A 20,838-nucleotide genomic window follows, 5' to 3' on the forward strand; every position below is an offset into this window, starting at 1 on the left:
TATGAGCCCTTACGTGCAGGCTAATATCGCTATTTCGAGGGCCAAATGGCGATAGCTCCGGGAAATTTCGTATAGGCAAGCCGGCGTTCTTCTTTTGAAGGAGGCGTTCGTAGCCTTCACCAGAGTTTTTCAATGATATCGAGCCCGGATATATCGAAGTTCGATGTCTGGGATTATTGCCTGTATCGAACATTATGTGCAAACCTGTCATAATTTTGTGTACGCATTGCAAACATTGCGCATTTCGCTAATCAGATGTATCGGTTGCCCTTCGCCGATCCTCTGAAAAGTGGGTATGTATGTATGTATGTATGTATGTATGTATGTATGTATGTATGTATGTATGTATGCATGCATGCATGCATGCATGCATGCATGTATGTATGTATGTATGTTTAACAAGAGCAAAACCACCGATTACTACGAAATCGCCTTATCCGAAATGCTACGTGACCCTCATTACATTGCATTGTGAGCAAATCGTCCGCGCTTCTAACGAAGTATCGCTTATAACGAAGCCAGTTTCTTGCCCCGAGGGTTCCTTATACCCACGGTTTACTGTTGTTAGCTACTTTTGACAACATGAAACCATGTGCCTAAAGAAGGAATGAAACTATCTTTTCATTCTTTAAGCCTTGACAACACCTCGCATGCTCTGGACTGTAATGTGGATGGACTCTGGACTGTAATGTGGACTGTAATGTGGACTGTAATGTGGATGATGTGGACTGTAACAGAACTGCGCTTGCGCAGTTCAGTTATCCCGTCGACTGCGCCAACTAAACGGGCGCTAACCCAGTTATAAAACCGCTGTTCACGGATCGAGAACGCTGAAAAGGTCAATACTGTGTATCCGTCACCTTTGATGGCGAAACCAAGCACGGCAGCGTTCGCCTTCCGCAGCGCCGGCGGGCCGCACCTGACCCAATTCGGCGGAAGAAGCCGGACAGACGGCGGCGGCGGGGCCCGGCGATTTCCGCTGAACGGACGTCGTTCGGCCCGAGGTGGAGAGAGACAGGGGGAGGGGTTAACGACGCGTGCGTGAAGCCCGGCTCAAGGTCGCCAAACCGGTGGTGACCGCGCGCTGGTTTGCCCGCTCGCTTGCTTTCCCTCGTGCATAGCCTACGGGGGCCCTGTTGTGACGTCACCGCGATTGCGTGCTCTCACTCCACGCAGCCTTCCATCCCGACGGTCCCTTTCGCTGCCCTGTCTGCATCTCCCTTTCGTGACAAAAAGCACAATGCTTGCTTTGTTTGGACGTCTCTGTTCGTGAAAGAAAGGTAACCATAACTTTAGAGTTTTGCAAGGGCAGGCTTTCGGTTTGCCATCGAGTACCTTTGTTATTTTCTTCCTGTGTGCGCGCTGCCGCTACGGTCACTACCGACTTGTAAAGAAATAAAAAGACATCCCTGGATGAATTTTTTTTACACATCCGAAAGGGTTTCCACGGAGCGCGTTGAAGAGCTCGACAAATCTGTGTAGCGGGAGCTGGTGACGTGGGAGAGATTGTACAGACCAACACCACCTAGACTTTCTAGTGTTGTACAGACAGAAGCGCAGAAGGCGGAAAGGGAGAACACTGCTTTGACCTGTGCCCTCCGGAGACCCACCTTACTTCGTTTTAGATTTAACACTTGTTCAATCTGAAATTAAGTCGCAGATGATGTGGAGGTGGTATCCACCCGACAGTGGACAGGGTTGCGACCAGTCTTGGGCAGTAACTAGTTACGAGTTACGCGTTACCGGTAACTGTAGTTACGATTTTCAGTAACTTGTGACTGCAACTAGTTTTAAGTTAGCGGAACTTGAAATTGTAGCACTGTTACTTTATTCAGAGTAACTGTAACACAAAATAATGTTACAGTTTCCAGAAAACTGTCCAGTTGCAACACTCGTAAAATGCCCACGCACAGTTCGTTTGTTTCTGATCTATTATTTTTATACAGTAACGAAAAAGTAACGACGTTACTTTTTCAGAGTAACTGCAGCTGTAACAAGTTACATTTGAAAATTCTGTAACTCTAACAGAGTTACTTTTTTGGCTTTGGTAACTGTAACACTGTTACTTTTTACTGGTAACGTGCCCATGACTGGTTGCGACGTACATCGGGCGGAAATCGTGAAGCTGAAGGAGTTGCCGCATTTGACACGTTTAAAATGGAAGTAGTAGTAATAAGGAACGCTTATTGGTTTTAAAAAGCAAAGGAGTTACAGGGGAAGTGGCCAGCCTCATAAGTCCAGGAAGCCGCGAGCCCGCGCCGATTCCAGCGCCCGGGCGACCAGAGCTAGTTGTAGCTCTGGAGCCGAGGTGGTCAGCGCAGTCTCCTACTGCTGAGGATGAGAAGTTTGAGGCTGACAAAAATAAAAGAAACAGGACGAGTTGACCGCGCTTTCTTTGTCTGAATGAAGGAGTTGCAGCCTGGGGGGGGGGGGGGGGGGGGAAGAGAGAGAGAGAGAGAGAGAGAGAGAGAGAGAGAGAGAGAGAGAGAGAGAGAGAGAGAGAGAGAGAGAGAGAGAGAGAGAGAGAGAGCGTGTGGGGCTCTGTCGTGAGCACTTTTTTGCGTACTTTTTTTTTTCTGCTGTTTTTTCTGGTAAACTGGCGTTCCCATTTCGCTTCCCATGATGCCCAACATGATCCTACAGCTTTGCACGAAGAAGCCCTACACAAATGGCAGCCCTACACCGGCCCCGCGAAGAGCCGGCGTAGGGTTATCTGTGTGCCTTACCTTCTTACCTTCCCAGAAGCCGCATCTCCTTTTTCGAGACGGAGCATACCCGCCGCCATAATCTCCAATCGCGATTCCGGAATTGCGCTAGTTTCGAGAGTGCCTTGCCGAGTTTTTGCCCCATGTTCGATCCAGCTATAGTTCATATCATAAGCTAGCTGCAGCACTGTGGAGGCTATATTGTTGTCCCCCTCAGGGCGCCTAACTCACCGCGAAGGAAGCGACAAAAGGCGCCGGGGCCTTGCGGGAGCACTTGCCGAGAGGGGAGAAGGGAACGTCCTTTCAGGACCCCCTTCACGGCGAGTTAGGCGCCCTCAGTGGGCGCACTATTGATAACAATGTAGCCTCCACAGTGCTGCAGCTAGCTTGTGATATGAACTATAGGCACCGCGGGAGTACACAGAACAAGCATTACGCGCTCTAAACGTAATGTTGCGTGCAGAGGATTGTATTCATTTCCAATTTTCAAAGAACCCCGTCCCAAGCCCACACAAACGCAAACACAAACGCAAACACACACACGCACCCTTTGCTGTCAGTTCCCGCGGTGTAGGAGCTGTTGCCGGGACAGCGGACCGTATCGTAATAGCCTTGACCTGTGTAGCACACGTTACATTTCGTAACACGCAACAGTTAAAAATACGCTTCCTCTTTCGTCGGCGCGTGCGCTGGTAGAACGAAATGCGCGGTGAGGGTATACTGCGCTGTTGCTCCCGGAACATTATAAACCAGGATGCGAGAACTTGGCGGCTTCTTGGTTGTAAGAACCTTACGACAGCACCCGGATGAAACAGGTAGAAAAAAAAAAAGAAAAATCCACGGAAGAAGAGCGGCAGCGCCTACGTCTCGCGTATCGTTCTCTGCGACCTCGAAATGGATCCTCACCTTCAAGCCGTCAGTGGCGAGCCGTGAAGCAGCTTCGTATCGGAAGCTGCGACGAGGCTGATCGTTGTCAGCTATGACGTCACAAGGACGGCTTGGCCGCCCCCGTTATAGTTCTTATCTGTTGCGCGTTCTCTTCACCGGTTTATCGGGCCCTGCAATCGATTTCTTAGGCGGAGAATAAGTTACTGCATGTTGTTGGTTGTGACGTCACCAAAGTGTAGCCCTGATAAACGGGTTGGGGAGATGATGGCGTCATCAAAGGGTAACTGCTTCTTTTCTTTCTATCAATCTGCGAAGCCGCTTACAAATTAACGTACTGCCTCGCAATCCTTTTTCCTTCGGAGACGCAAGTCCGGAGGGGATCTTAAAGACCATAACGGCTCCCTGGAGCGTAGGCCGTGTTCCTTGCCGGGAGTTTAGGGCTGCGATGAGCCCCAGTTGGTCAGGGTAGGTTGGACTGCGTCTTTATACCTGCCGACTGAAGTTCGCAACGCGTTCAGCGGGCGCGCACCTGTGCCAGTAGGCCTACGCGAGAACTCTATAGCTGTGTTGTGCACATGTTCGCGTTGCGTGTAAGTATAGACGGCGGTGACCGCGCAACTGCTCTGTGCAATCTCGCAATCGAGTGACCTCATTTACCGCCCCTCACGTCTATCTTCGCTCTCGCCGCCTATTTCCTCCTCCTTTTTAGCTAGCGACGGTCCTTCTGGAACTCTTACGAAGGCAGAGCTGCGCCTCGCCTTCGCCGTCTATTCGGCGCGTTTGTGTGCGTTTTGCTCTTTGTTTGACGGTGCTTGCAGGGCTGTCTGGCTGTTTATTTATCGGTGCCCTGGGCGAACTTTACTGTTGAGTAACGCGTGTCACGGCCGATGCGAAACGCTGCTGCGAAGCACGAACTTACGCCTTTTCTTGCCTCCCCTTAAATCTAAGGGCGACACCTTCTTCAATCCGGGTGGTGCCCCGGACCGCTTTAATAGTTGTGAGCCCGTTACAGTGCGGGTTACGTGGCCGCGGTTAAAATGAGCGTTCAATGGGTTTTTGACGGTGTGCACCGATTAAGGTGGTCACGATGACTATTACAAAATAAAGCAGGATCAATTGGCGTTTCCCAGCGGGAAGGTTGTTGAGTACATGGAATGCGAAAATGCAAAATTGTGAGTGTTGTGGCGCAAAAGTAAACTTGTGTATTTCGGCCTGCTGTAGTACGCCTGCTTGACGCCGTTATTTCTGGCTCCTCCGCCCGAAAGCCCGCAGTGCTCAGGGCACTGTGTCAGGTTCAATGGCACATGCTTTACAGTGTTCTTGTGGCGGTTGCATGATATGCTTTCTTTACCTTTAAGCGCGCGTTTGTTGGATGCGCGAGGAAAATCGAACTGGAGAACGGAGAGCAAACCCGCTATCACGCGGTCTGTTCGTCGCTGGTCGCAAGTGTGCACGGACAACGCCTCACCGCACGCCACGCGTCGCCATTCCCGATGTACAAGGGGGAACGTACGTTTACGTGCGTACAGTCATGGACAAATGAAATGCTGGCGCGGAAAATACGAACAGAAACACACGTCGAAACCGGACATTGCGCAATTTCTTTCCATGTTGGTGAAATTATCGCATGGCCTGGCCTCGGAGATCAGGTACGCTTGATCGGAAGGGCTGTCGACGCGGCCCGAGCTCAAGGCATCCTGGAATGAGGACACCTCTCTGAAGCCTTTTGTCGGTTTCATAAAAGTTCATTCTCTTCTCTCCCTCTCCATAACAGTAACCAAGTATGAAAATATCGGCTTTCCAGGTGTACCACAACCGCGTCGTTGTGTGATCTCCACGAACCGTATTATTCCGTTTTGCGCGTTCTGGTTCATTATTTTCGTGTTCACTTTTCATTCGTCAATGACTTTACGTCGCGGCGCGCCAGTCGTAATCGTGATTTAACATGCCCGCTCCCAACTATAAAGCACATTTTCTCCTCTCATCGGGCTGCAGAAACGGACGCCGACGGAAGGGCTTCCGTAAAAAGCCGCTCCTCGACGGAAGTCGACCTCTCGTCCGTATAACCGGAATTACGGAAGCCTTTCCGTTGCTGTCGTTTCTTGCAGCACGGATAGCAAAAAAAACGGGCTGTTGCTAACGCTCGGAGCGGAATGATAACTGTGGTCACGGCCCTTCTCCCCACGAAAAGAAGCGAATGGTTCTCGCTAATCACTAATTTTAAGCTAAGTTCTCTCTATCACCTGTCATCAGGTACCTTGTTCCACAGAGGAATATGCGATGACCTTTGACTTGTACAGTCGTCCACGGGCTTAGCTGGAGCATCATATTCTACTTTAGCGTGACATAGCTCGAACATTACGACGTAAAACGGTTCAAACCAGTGTGGGGGGACTTGGGTGCCACGCTCAACTTCAGAGCAGTGACAGAGTTGTGACAAAATTACCGTACGCTAATAAAGAAGACGGTAGGTGCGGAAGGCGGCGCTCCAGCTAAGACTGTGGACGACCGTATTAACCTTTTCGCGCGAGAGAAACTCGTTACGCTATTTCCGGGAACAACAAGTCGCGTAGTCGCGAGCGACGAGTGGAGAATTCGACGCAGACGTGGAAGTCAGGGGCGGGAGTTTGCGCGCAGACAATCGGTGTCAGCGTCGATGGATAGCGGTCCACTTCCACGCACTCTCCTCTTGGCTCTATTCGTGGATTATTTTTCTCCCCCGAAAGTATCGCTTGCGGATGACCTTTTCACTCCCCCTTTGTTTACGCGTGTGTTCGTCGTCTTCTGCACGACGACTCGGGAGGATTCGGCGCCGCGCCTCATCCACGGTACTTGTTTGTTGGCTTGCTTTGCCGCCGCCTATTTTATGTGAATTTCCTTCGTCGCTTTCTCCTCCGCGCCTTGACGTCTTCCCCGAAGGAGACATTGTCACCGATTTCGCACTTTCAAAGATAGAAAAGTGTATGAAATAGCAGCGCGCTGTACAGGGGCTGTCCTGTGTGTACAATGCTCTATGGAGTAGGAACGTTTTTTTCTTGTTTGTTTTCGTTTATGCTATATGGGGCAAACAGACTATTGAGCGTAGCGACGGGGCTGGGGAAGGAGTCGCAACAGATGCCGCTGTTTTTAACACGTTCGGTGTACGCGAAAGTGGTGAATGTCACTTCACCTTTCTCGTTTCCCGCCGACCAAAATGAGGTCGGTCAAATGCAGGAGGGTAAATGTTTTGACTGATTCATCATTCCGTCGGTTGAAGCTGAAAAACAGGTACTAGGGAAGCTATTTCTGTGTTGTTGTTTTCTGCCGGGTGGTTAATAACGACCGGTCGTACCAGCTCCGTGCACAGTATACAGCAAGTGGTTAATCAAATCTGGCGATAGCGTATTGGATGCTACAAGGCGCAGATCAGTCTTCGGCAGAGGTGATCTTCTGGGTGTCAATTGTGGTAAATTTCGGGCGATTAACCCGCAACGCTATGCACGGCTGCCTGGTTAGAAATAGAACAAATTAAAAAAAAAAACACGTAGCCTAGTCATCCCCTCCGAATGCGTCTGTTCAGTATTCCACACGCTGGTGTGCTGTGATTCGTAGAACTACTGGTGTCATGGGTTAAAAAAAGGTATATTCCAGCAAAATGAAGATTCTGCACTTGGTGCTGTCCCGAGTCGTCGTATCCATGTGGGACCCCCCCCCCCCCCCCTCCGCTTTGTCGCTGTAGACCCTCCTCTCAATTCATCTTTCATTGCGGATGAAATCTAAAACCTCCGTGTGGCTCTTATTCTTCGTCGGATGATGATGGTGATGTTCCGTAGTGAATGGCACATAGCCAGTTCATTCTTCTTTCTTTTCTTCTTGTATGTCGCTTATTTAGTGCTTCCTTTCGCATTTTGCTCTGTTTCTTTTTTCCTTCTTTTTTCCGACATCTTTTTTTAGCACGAAAGTGTTTTATTACGGGATTCACAAAGATTTCACTTGCGTCATATCCGTAACGGAAGTGACGCCAGTACAACGAAGCAACCGGCCTGTAAAGAGTGCACCCCTGCACACAGGGTTTCCTTGCGGGGAAGCAACCTTAGAAACTAATGAGTACGTTTGACTTGGGGGTTGTTCATTTTCGCGTATTATATTTTAGCACTAAGGTGTTTTATGCCGGGGATGCACCAAGATATCACTGACGTCATATCCATCACGGAAATGACGACAGTACACCTTTGCCGAAGCGACCCGCCAGCAGGACGTCGCTCGCCAAGCACACCCACAAGACAGCCACCGACCCGCAAATTATGCTCAGCTTCGTGTTTCGCTGCACATTTCACTTTCGTGTTTTGCCGATTTCTGTGACAGCGAAATCAACCAAGTTTTTTTTTTTTTTTTTCCTTCTTTGACATTCCCGCACACCCGCGCCTTCCCGTCGATGGTACGGGGGCCGACGGTTTTTTCGCGGAAGCAACGCAACCGCTTCCTGGCCTGCGGCTGTCGTGCCACGGCGGAAGGGTTGCGAAACGCGCGTGCCGCAAGCGCTGCGCCGGAGTCGGAAGGGAACTGGCGGGGCCGGCCGGACGCGCAGACGAGCCCAGGCTTGCTCCTCCGGCCCGCTTTCTTTCATTCCCGCCAGCCTCCTCCTCCTCCTCCTCCTCCTCCCCCTGGCAGCTGAAACCGGAAGGCCGGAAGTTTAGGTGACGCCAGGAGACACGGGCCCCAGACACGCAACCACGGTTTCGTTTTGAAGAAGGAAAAAGAAAAAAAAAACGCTATTTATCTGTAGCCGTGGAAAGGTCAGTACACTCACACGATCCGATAGGCCGATTCCTCCAGTCTGTTCGCATCCGTTTTTTTTGTTGTTGTTGTTGATAGTTTTCATTCCTAAGTTCTTCATAGTTCCCCCATTGTGTGGGGTTGCAACAGTATAATCTTAGTAGCGGCTGTGATTTGCGTAATCGAGCTTTAGTGTTTCGCATTTGCCGTAGTTTAAAGACGCGGTTTGTTTCGCGCTTCGCTGTCGTTTTCTTCCGTAAGAGAAGGGAGGGGAGGGGGAGGGAGGTTCCTCTAGCGTCTCGTTTTTCGCCATCCGACGCGGCTTTCGTGAACCGTCGCTGCATTAGTGTTGCTTTTGTTTAGTTGTAGTTTTCGTTGGCCGGCAGACAAATTCTTCGAAGAGCGGAAACTTGCTTTGGCTCGTTAGCATTCGTCGTAGTAAACGGCGCAACGAAGGTTGGATTATAAAGGGGAGGTGGGAATCAAGCGCCGCTGCATATGACCTCGTTTGTTACGCAACGATGCGTTTTCGTTGCAACGTTTACGTTCGCGCCAGTCAAGCGTTTGGCGCTCTAATCGATCTGCAGTTTTTTTTTAGGCTGGAGATTTAGTGTCGTTCCCTTTGCACGGAATCTTGATTTTCTCTAAGCTGATTTCAGCGCAGGGGATAGCAAAAACTGAAGGTGCCGCAACACCGGTGCCTGCAGGCAACTAAAATGGGCCTAAATGACGGCAGAGATGTGTTTTGTGTAGCCTTTCGTCTTTTCCACTGTCGGAAGAACGCAGCGTGTGTCCGGAAGCAGGTTGCCTGAAATCCGGATGCTCCAATCACTATGACACGGTAGCCGTTGTTTCTTTTCTTTTCTTTAGAGGGCTCGTTTAAGGCGCGGCTAGTTGGATTGCTGTAACCGGCGTGCTCACAGGCACCGCGTTACCACAGCGCACACCGAGCCCTGCACCGCACTCATCACGCGCAACACTAGTGAGTGAGAGAGAGGAGGGGACGCGCAGAGAGAAAGCTCGCATGCGTCCCTCGGACTCAGGCGCACGAACGCGCGTCTTGCGGGGAAGTGGCCCACCAGGTGGGCTCTTCCTCCTGCAGCGCGTGACCCGGGCGCGCGGGCGATAGTGGGCCACGCCGGCCGGGAGACCGAGTCAAGTTCGCCGACGAGGAAGTGGCTGCGGCGGCCCAGCCACGCACGCCTCGTCTGTGGTGGGCGGAGGAGGAAACCCTTCCGCACCGGAAGCAGCTTCCGACCGGGCCGCGTGCCGGAAGCGTGACCGCGAATCGACCCAGTGAGCCGGCCCCGCACTAGATTGCATTGATCGCCGCGCTTCCAAAGGGCTTTCTCCGTTGCTCGCCCTCCTCTTCGTACGGCCTGCGGTGCAGTACGGCGCGCGTGGCCCGTGACCGTCTCCTGCCCGGCCCTGATCGCCCGTCGACCTAACTGTAAAGGCACGTGGCCCGCGGACCGCTGGCGTTCGTATACGCCACAACTGGCTGGCCGCACGACAACATATATGTGTGCCTTTCCCCGTTCACGGTTTGGGCATTTTGTTTTGTTCACTTGCTCTGATAGAAGTAATGGAAACTACCGAGATGGCGTAATGCGCGTCAGTTGTCAAGCGGCCAACTACAGCAATCCCTCGTTATAACGAAGTCAGCTGAACGGCGAAAAATTTCGTTATAAGCGCTATTTCGATATAAGCGACCAGTCGAGAACAGCTAAAGTAGTTGAGATTCAACTGCGCCACTAGTGCGAAGAATAAAAACCCAATGTATTCAGTGAAGCAAAACTTAACTCAGGTGCGAAAAAGGCAGTGAGCTTTGGCTGTTTCATGTTTTTGCCGGGCGCGAGCAACCCCTGCTCCAATTGCGTCCACGCTATTGACCAATGTCTAGAAACAAAATTCAATCACCCTACCACGCTTTTGGACCGTTTCTCTGAAGTCGGATGGCGAATAGAACGCGACCGGCTCGAGGAAATCGCCCGGGAAACACCACCTTGTTAACCCACCATATTGACCGGTCGCCGCCGCTCGCCACATCGCTCTAAGCGGGTCCAGCTCTTCGTGCGCTTCGAGTAATGCGGTCTAAAATGCATGCGTTTGGGTTGGGACCAGAAGAAATTTCGAATAGTGTGGTATTTCGAGTAAAGCGAGCTCGTTATAACGAGGGATTATTATTACGCTTTCCAGTCTGGCTTGCGTTGCTGTATATGTGCGTGGTGTCACCTGCTTACTTTATTGGTGGTCGCGGTGAATTCCCTGGTTTCCCCCTAACGATCGTTCGTTACGCGAGTGAAAGCGAGTTATCAGAAGGCAACTGCATCGCTGCCTTATACTGATGCTGGTAGAAGAATGGTCGATGTAACGGCACGGCCTGTTACCGGCGCTGAAAGATCGATCAATTACATGACGTCACATCGTGTCGCACGACTTGTGACGCCTCCCGGTCGTGCTGCTGTCCCTATTGCTTCGACGTACCGTTTTTTTTTTTTTCGGACACTTTTTGGGTAGAAGGATCGGCGTCGACGAACACCTCGCCGAACTATAGGGTTTAATGCGCCTACGCTACACAGGCGATGAGGCGCGCCGTAGTGGAGGGCTATGGATTAATTTTGACCACCTGAGGATGGTTAACATGCGCCGAAATCTCGTACCCACGTGCGCTCGTCCTTTTCACCTCTATCAGAAAAGCGGCCGCCGCGGTCCTTCTTTGCCGAACTGTTCGTCGGCGTCACCCGTGACAAGTGCTGCCTCCCAAGCTTAATTATATTGCCATGAGCCTGTGGCACAAAATGTACATTTATTGGTTTTTGACTCGTAGGGGCCCTTGATGTTTCGTTGAATGCGAGTTTGTGTACAGATATAGACAAATAAAAGAAACGTTCTTTCGGACTTGAGTTCCGGACACACCATGGTTGCGACGCACCACAACGCGTCTCGGCGGCGGCGTATTACATAATGTAATAGACGGAAGTGGCAGACGAAGTGCTCTGTATCCCCGCTTCGGTTCGATTCCCTCGCGTCTATCTCCATATATCAAGCCCAGGTCGCGTGCCGTATACGCTTTCCAGGTGAGACGCAAACTCCGTGTTTGCGGATTAGGGAAAGGCGATTACTTCCGCTCCACCTGGCCGACACGGCACGATAATGATGTGTTTGCATTGCAACAGATAGAGTCGTGACACTATTTCGGCGAGGCTTGTTTTCCCAGTGCTGTTTCACGCAGGAACAGAGGTCGGCGGGCTCACTCACGAGTCCACTCACTCACGCTTGAGTTTGAGGGAGCGCGAGGCTAATGTGGCATGGTGAGTTTGACCTTGAGTGAGTTTGAGCCCGACATGAGTTTCAGTACGCCTGAGACAGAGTGAGTTCTGAGTCCATTTTGAGTTTTGCGCTCACTGTGAGTTTGAGTTTGAGTGAGCGGAGGTGTGCTGCTCAGCAATGAGTCTGAGTTTGAGTGAGTGGTGACCCGAAAATAACTTTGTGACTGAGTTTGAGTGAGTCGCGCCAACTTTGCCGAGGTATGCGCAGGAAGAATTTTTTTTTTCATATTTGAGGGACTGGAAACTAGTTCCCAGTCTTTTCTCGTTTGCATAAAAATATTTCAAGAACGTGGTTAATGAAACGGAAGATGATAGGTGTAACGTTAAGGGACAAGAAGAGAGCGAAGTGGGTCAGGGAACAAACGCGTGTCAAGGACATATTAGTAGAAATTAAGAAGAAGAAATGAACGTGGGCAGGGCATGTAATGCGGAGGCAAGGTGGCCGTTGGCCGTTAAGGGTAACAGAGCGGATCCCTAGAGAAGGCAAGCGTTGCAGGGGGCGGCAGAAAGTTAGATGGGCAGATGAGATTATGAAGTTTGCGGGGATAAACTGACCGAAGTTAGCACAGGACCGGAATAATTGCAGATCCATGGGAGAAGCCTTTGCCCGGTAGTGGGCGTAGATAGGCCAGTGGGGATGATGATGAAGAACATGGTTTGTAATTCCTTGTTGGGCTCAAATAAATAGCTGATATATATATATATATATATATATATATATATATATATATATATATATATATATATATATATATATATATATATATATATATATATATATATATATATATATATATATATATATATATATATATACACACACATATATATATATATATATATATATATATATATATATATATATATATTCTTTGCAAGTAATCCTTCTGACCTTCTTTTAATGAACGAGTTTGTCTTCGTAACAGTTGTTTCTTAGCTATATCTGTTTTAGTTCGGAGGCGGATGATGGTTGCTTGTTAGTGTCTTGTGTATGTGCGGCTCCGCTTGGCCACTGGCGTATGTGTAGTCCTTAACTAACGACTATATATAGAAAGTCGCGAATTCAGAACTGCAGTTCTAAAATTGTATACAGCGTTACATTTCCGTGAACTCGCAGCTTAGTAAACACTCGTCTTGTCCACTGGCGATTGTTTTGCAACTTCACTTATCCGCCAGTTTCACTTTCAGCTCAAAACTTGCGATTTCATTTTTTTTTTGTTGTTGTTGTTATTCTCCAGCCATTCATTCGAAGCGTATTTCCAGTTGGTTCCAGCTCGATAGGCGACACCTTGTGGGGGCTGTGATTTTGCGGCTTTGAAAATGACTGCGGGTCTTCCCAGCGTTAGTTAAGAGTATTTTTGCCGATTTTTGGCTCCTGTTGATTTTGATCACTTCACTATGGCGACGTCAGGACTGATATCGTTTCCTAATAAATGAGACTTCAACGTTTTGTCGTTTACCGCCTGACGTGAGGGACTTCATTTCGGCGCCGCTCAGACTGTCAGCAGTGCGTCCCGCTGTTTCAGTGGGCGGACTTCGGATAATTGAGTTCGCTTCTTTCTAAGTTCTCCTGTTCGCGAAGTTGCATCCGCCCGTCACCGGAAGATTCGCTGCTGCAGCCGGCTCGCTGGCTTCCGGTTCCGTTTTTCTGCTGGTCGATTTCCGCCGCGGTCCAGTTCCGGACCCGGCCGGCGCACGGAACACCCCCCTTCCGGTTCCGCTGCCATCGAGTTCTCGCCGAATCGAGGGCCTCTGGTTTCCTGTTGGGCTTCCGTTCTCGCTCTCTCCCTGGGATTTGTTTTATTACGGTCCTTTTTTTTTTTTCTTTGCTCTTTGTGGCTGAGGAACATATCCACCATTGACGCAACGCTCGTGACGTCGTTGCGTTATCCGTCGTCGAAACCGAAGCGTTCTAGAAGATATGGAACTTCACCGTATGGTAATGAGTTTGCCACGTGCCTACACCGCGGTCGCTCGCAATGAGTAACTACATGAAGAAGGAAACGCCGTTGCCTTGTAGCGCGACTGGACCACCTCGACGTAAGCTGTTCATTCTTACGATTTCAATCAGCCTCTATAGGATCGAGACCATAACCCGGCAGGCTTGGAGTGCGCGTTTGGTCGAGCGTATCGGTTGACTAAGAAACGGAGTAAAACGCACGCGCCATGGCTTAATTCATTCATTCCATTGCTGCATGTTCGCCCGCTTTCGGTACGATGGCCATGAAACGTAGTTCTGGAACCGTATCCTCCTGAGGAAGGTGATAAAATAATGGTTTTCCACGCGTGCAGTTGTACCAGTCTTCGACGCATGACGAACGTCGAAGTTATAATTGCCATCATCATTGTAACATCGTCATCGTTGTGCCTAATGTAGGAAAAGCACAGACACACAGGGTCGTCAGCGTAGCTTGAGCTCAGCCTAGTTTCATTTGTCAGAAAAGAGACCCGCCGCAGTGGCTCAGTGGCTAAGGCGTTGCGCTGCTGAGCACAAGGTCGCGGGTTCGATTCCCCTCCGCGGCGGCCGGTTTTCTGATGGAGGCGAAAAGCGAAAACGCCCGTGTGTACGATATATTGGCGCACGCTAAAGATCCCTAGGTGGTCAAAATTAATCGGAAACCCTCCACTACGGCGCGCCTCGTCGCCTTCGTTGCGTGGGCGCGTTAAACCCCACAATCAATCAATTTTTAAGAAAATAACACATCGCATCTTCTGTATTTTGACGCCGAGCGTTTCGTCGGCACAATGTTCCAAGCGTCCTGCTAACGTCAAGTTTCATCGGGTGCAGCCACCGCAGAAGCTTTCGCTTTCAAATTGATCGGCAGTGCCTACGTAGGATTATACGTGAAACGTACGAGCGGCTACAGCGGCATGACACCTGCATGCTTCCGCGCATTTTTTCCCCCTTACTCGCAGTGCAATGGAACCTATCAAGTGTCCTCAATGAGAAGTACGAGGATTAAAAAAAACTCAAGAACGGCCAAGTGTCCCGTAGGCACAGCGTGACGCTTCCATCGTACTATTATGGGCATCAGGCCAAGCAGTATACTTGCATCGTGCGCCTTGCCTTTAAAGATAACCATGTTCGATTTCCTAGTTTTGAAAGTTCCTAAAGTGTACACTGAGGCTGAAGCCGTGGGTGCTGCTCGTGGGCCGAGGTCTGCCGTTTTATTCACGGTGGTCTGGGGATCTCTGACGTACGCGAGAAACTTGTGCGCGCGTGTGTTTTAAGATTTCTTCCTTACTACCCAGGCAGTCCTCGTGGACGGGGAGTCGAACTTGCGACCTTCTGATCGAGAACCACTTAGCCATGCGGCGTACGTTACTTAATTTGTCGAGGGCGGTTAATTTCGCGGCGGTGAAGCATTATCATTGTTATTTTAAATAGGGAAACCTTTTCGCGCAGTAGAGCGGCGGCGTTCGGGGCGGGAGGTGTATTACGAAACTATGCGCTTCCTGTCGTTTCCCTTGCTGACTATAGGCCACACGCTTTAGGAAGCTCGGGTTGTGATTATACATTCGTTGCGGGACTCTTTTTCAAGTTCTACAGCGCACATGCCGGGAAAATGAATAACGTACAGGTGGCCGAAATTCTACATTGCACAGGATGGCGGGGCGCATTTCTCGCAATGAGCTTGTGGAAACCCGTCGCCAGCTGTGCGCCATCAGCTCTCCGACATTTCCTTTCCGCTTTTCGGGGCACCACCGGAAGAGGAATGACTTGTGCGGCAAAAACGACATGAAAGAAATTTGTCAACGGTAAACTGTCTGTCAGCATGAGCAGCGCACGCGAACGTGTGCAACGCCATGCAGTTTCGAGCGAACTGTACTAAGAGTGGTGCAATGGAAGCTAGGGGTATACAAAATGCCGTAAAAAAAATGGCATGCCTCGGTTAGCACCCCTCTGAACTATAACCGGTGGGCCACCGGTGCAAAATAGTGGCTACTGGCAGATTGGGGTTTAACGCGCCGACGCTACACAGGCGATGAGGCGCGCCGTAGTGGAGAGCTCCGGATTCATTTTGGCCACCTCGGGATGTCTAACGTGGGCTACAGAAAGACGGGACTACAAGTATATAGAGGAAGTCCATTACCTGGACGGAAAAATGAAATTGGAGCACGCGGAGGCAAAGAATGGACTGGGTATCGGAACGGCGGGAGGTACGTGGGATTCGTCCTGCAGTGGACGCAGACGGGATGATGATTATGATGATGGTGATGATTACGACGGCGACGATGACGTCTACGCTCAATGTTGGAGTCGTCCCGCGGAGTTTATGCTAAGAGGAGGAGCCGCGCCCTTTGGGTGTGGGTAGAGGGGTGCCTTCATCCCGTTGCCTCAAGGCGTAACGAAGGAGCGGTAACATGTAATCCCTCCTCCTCCATACAAGCAGCCCTCCTTACTAACGTAGGAAGCAGACGGATAAGTGGGGTGGCAATTATACTGATAAGGAGAGCGACGTGGCTCGTCGCGTTGGTGATGAGGGGCTGTGTTTGCGCAGTCCTCCAATTATAGGACGAGTTGCCGAACGATTTTTAGTGTGGACGAAAGAAGCGTATGCAAAATTAGCTTGTATCACGTACAGGTAGACGCCGCAAGCCTGCGTCATCATAAGGCACACTGTACCCGAGTCCTGCGTTGTGCGTTGGCTGCGACGAGAGGAGGAGGAGGGGGAGGAGGGTGCGGCTTTCTCTCGTCCTCTTCTGGGCTATCGAAGCTCCGGGTGATCGTCATCCGCCGTCCATCCTGTCTAGGCGACACCTGGGGCCGGAAGCGGCTCTGTTTGCTGCTGCTGCGGCGTGCAGCTTCGCGACGCGACTTCCGCTCTCTGGCGCCGCCGCCGCAGCCCGCCAGTGTTGCACACGCGTCGTCGTATCATGCCCCAACCGCCCGTGCGCGCATCCGCGCCTGCGCAACATTCCGCGCAACTCGGCAATGTCTGCCTCCTCAACGCAGGTGTGGCGGAAACGAGGCACGGCGTTGTGTTCGCGCGTGCTGGCGGAAATAAATTCGATTTTCCTATGGCGTGGGTGGTGGGTAGTACGGCTATGTTCAAACTATAGACGTAACAGCCATGTCGTGAGCTGTGGACGTAAAAAATGACGTGTCACGCAGTTCGGTTGGCTGAGACGTGAAATGACATCATTCTTTAAAGATATTGTGACAGTTGCGGCAACAGTCTGAACCCGGGCTAAGCCCCCCTTCCCGTTTTTCATTCTACGCAGCCAAGCGATTAATCTGCGCGTAATAATAATAATAATAATAATAATAATAATAATAATAATAATAATAATAATAATAATAATAATAATAATAATAATAGCAATAATAACAATAATGAGAATTTGTCATACAAATCTGAATGTGAGAAATATTCGCCATCCCTTAGAGTTTAAAGTATACAGAGACAGTAAACTTCGAGGCTGTAGGGATGACCGAAGGAACATTAGAGTGCTTGCGGAAGAAGTGCGCAGAAGTGGCCTTGTGGAAGTGGAAGAAGTGGCCTTGGAAAGGTGCCACCTGTGACGGGCGAAATTTAATTTGGGCATGCTGTTAATAGCAGTGCCATAATTAAACATAGATGAATTCTTTGGTGAGGTGAGACACTTAATCGCCCCGCTTCAAAGGCCTTACCACAGTCAATAATCAATCAGTGACTTCGAACCAATTCTCCGTGTTTCAGACGTCATTTTAGAACACCCTCATAGCATTTTCCTAATGGTTCCCTCCCTTCACCTCGCCCCCCTCCCGCCACACCGGTCGAAGTGAAACATAGGGCAGCCAGTGTTTCTTTTTTTTTTTTTTTAATTCACCCTGGTCCCATTATGTATATCTTTCTGCTATTATCACCACCTGATTTGGTATCTACTCCAGGGGCGGTATTCTCGGGTTTTGTGCGTTTTGTGTCCGTTTCAAAAGTGTCCGTTATGAGCAAGCCCTGATTTTCTGAAAGCGAATACCCGGATGTGACGCCATGCAAGCGCGGCGGAGCTATGAGCGGCGGCTTCTCGGAGCAGACGATTTTTCGTCGCCTTGTTGTTGGTCCGGCGGCGGAACAATAAACGCGTAAAAGATAGTTTAAAATAGGCTTAGTCGTTTAAAATGAGTTTACAAGAACAGTTGCGCAAAAGTCAATCCAAAGCCTACCTGCAACTGGAATGGAAGTACGTCACAATAAAACGGACGTTTTTAAAACGGGCTAACACGAGAATACCGCCCCAGGACAGAACGCCCTTCCAAGTAATCTACGCCAGTGCTTCCTGTAAACCTCTCCTCTCTGTATCAGTAGCACACGCACTCCTAAGGTGCATGATCACTAGCAAAAACGCATATGGCGTCGAAGACGCAACGTATGCATGTGGCGACGAAGGGGTCACTGATGTATCCGAAACACTCAGTATGTCAACTTCCTTCGTTTGGTCCATAAATGGTCTTTCCGTTCTCATGATCGCTTTTAAGTAACCGTTTCGTTCACCTAGTTATTCCCGGTATCTCTAGCGCGTGCCACTCCCCCAATGGCCGCCGGGAAATCCGGCCTCCCACGTGTGAAGTCTATGCTGGGCTGATATTGTTTACGACAGCAGCGGGCGACTCGGTCCGGTGACTCCGTAACCCTTCTACTGGCCGCTATCCAGTCTGGCCGTTAACCAAGTTATCTGCTGTAAGTATCGGTAGTATCGACTTCGGAAAGTTCCGGCTTTTCGCGGAACTGCGCGCGTTGGCCTTCCGGTAAGAAACCTGCTGCCGCTCGTCGACGCGTTATGTTTTCGCGCTCGTAGCGTATCTTTCGCAGTAATCGCCGCATATCTCGAGGGGGCTTGTGCGAGGATACTTGCTCCAAGCGGCGTGGAGGAAACGCCGACCCCGAAGTCTGTTACGTGGTCGTTTCATATAACCGGATGGGCTGATAAGAGTTGGCCGTATGCGGCCGCGAGCGATGCTTGCGCCGTGCAATCTCAACCGGGCATCTCCGGCGGTGCCTAAGATTGTCTTCCGCGATATCGAACGATATCGGACGGCAACCGTCTTTCAAGCGCCCCGCCGGCGTTATGCGTGGTACTAGTTTGTCTAATGAGTTCCGCACGGGTCGGTCAGTTCGCACGGACGTGGGCTGAAAGTCTCCGGTGAAAAAAAAGAGAAAAACAACAACAAAAAAGTACTTTCAGCTTCCTCGACTTGTGCGGTCGCGATAACCACGCCTTCTAACTCCTTTCAGCCGTTATCCATAACTGTGACAGCAACACTGCGGTACCGTTTTTTTCTTTATCTTTTCTTTTTTTATGCGTGGTTTAAAAGTTGCCTTCAAGGCTGGACATCTCGATCTACATTCATCGAGGCTATGAGGCCGTTGTTCTTTTTGGCTTTTAAATTCGCGCACTTGTTATTAAACTTAATGCGAATTTAAACCTCTCGCGTGGGCTCCCGTTTGTGCATACTTTCCACGCGCACACACAAAGCAAGCACATAAAAATAGGTACATGAAGTGAGCACATTTTCAGAAATCCAGGTACCTTTTTTGGAGTGGGGTTTAAGTCTGAGAAATTTCCGCCGGAATGAGCCGTGCCACTGGCCCATTCATTGCCTGTGGGACATATTTACTAAAAAAAAAAAAAAAAAGAAATCTTTGTTTTAGCATCGTTCCTCGGTAGCCTTCCGGGAACCCTGGTGGCAAGGGGCGCTGCTTCATCAGTGTCCATAAACGCTGGTTGATGTCTCCCAGAAACGGTGGAAGTTTAGCGTATACAGCTCTTCAATCTCGATTGCCTCGAAGGTTGAGTCGCCGCGTCTTCACCTCTGGAGTTTCTGTGACACGGCGATTCGGTCTGTCTCCTGCTGCCGGGATTCAGGACACGCGAGGCGCTGACATAACTGGCGATAACGTCACCGGAAGTGACTTCGCAAACAGAAGTGTCACCGCGTCCCGTTGTGGTGTCGCCGGCGCGGGCGCATCCGGCACGAGGTCGCTTCCTCTCTGGCGAGGCTACACCGGACATCCATCGGGGAAGCGTTGGGCCTAGAAAAATGGCCGACATCCGGAAATGAACGCCGACTGTGGCCTGTGCGGCCATTACTAACAGTGTCAACGTCAACTGTAATTGTCCATGGAACCCTCGTTACAAAATCTTCTCCTAATTTTCTTTGTTCTAATTTTCGCTTTATTCGGAGTTTTATACGATCCCAAGTTGAAGTGCTGGGAGAGCAAATCATCACCGCTTTCGAAGAAGTACCGCTTACAGCGAAGTCAGTTTCACGTCCTACGGAATTTGTTATAAGGAGCTGTACTGAACATCTCTCGAAGCGGGAGGAAGTAGCGCCGTTGTAAACTCGCCTAGGCACTTGCGTCCGCGTTTCTCTCCGTCATAATACGAAACTACGGGACAGCTCTCTCTACATCAGTGGGGCGAGAAGCTCGCCCGTGTTATTGTTCCTCTCCACAACTTCGCCTTGAAGAATACAGAACAGCGAAGCGACTACTCCCAGCACCCCACACTAACCTAACACGACAGCAGCAAACCCTATTTCGACAGGCACAAGCCGGAACACTCGGAGGGAACAGCAGCGAGGCTAAATCTCATCAGATATGGTAAAGCAACACCCTTACGGTCATGTTTAGAGTGCAGAATTATCCTTAACCAGAACGACATCCTTTGGGAGTGCCCCAAATACATCCAGATTAGAAAACAATACACTAGAGGGTCGCTGACCTCGCCTCAACGAGAAAAGGAACAACGCGACCTGATTGCCTTCACTCAGGGAGCCGTCAGCAGGAGCCTGTGAATCTCGCAACGCTCGCTACAACTCATTTTCCCCTTCTTTCAATAAACTATTCTCTCTCTCTCTCTCTCTCTCTCTCTCTCTCTCTCTCTCTATCTCTCTCTCTCTCTCTCTCTATCTCTCTCTCTCTCTCTCTCTCTCTCTCTCTCTCTCTCTCTCTCTCTCTCTCTCTCTCTCTCTCTCAAGTGTTCTTTTAGGTGAAAGTTCTAAATGGTTTGTTATACGGTGCACTTTCCGGTGGGAAGGAGTAGGGAGGAGGGCATTCGCCTGCCCTGTGTTTATCGCAGGCCGAGATCGTGAAAAAGAAAGAAAAAATGTTTTTGCCGATTCTCAGACTCCCCAGACACCAAATTTCAGCCAATGCTGGAGCACCGAAGCGGGG

The 20,838-nt window shown here is 50.2% G+C and overlaps 1 protein-coding gene across 2 annotated transcripts in view; it reads left to right on the forward strand.

The window, feature by feature from the left end:
* The window catches only part of Aop (ETS variant transcription factor anterior open), a 112,590-nt gene that overhangs the window by 27,820 nt on the left and 63,932 nt on the right, over positions 1-20,838 (forward strand). The window lies entirely within an intron of this gene.

The sequence above is a fragment of the Haemaphysalis longicornis genome, unplaced genomic scaffold, assembly GCF_048455015.1.
Source record: "Haemaphysalis longicornis isolate Haplotype H1 unplaced genomic scaffold, Haemaphysalis longicornis Haplotype H1 scaffold_3, whole genome shotgun sequence".
Lineage (NCBI taxonomy): Eukaryota > Metazoa > Arthropoda > Arachnida > Ixodida > Ixodidae > Haemaphysalis > Haemaphysalis longicornis.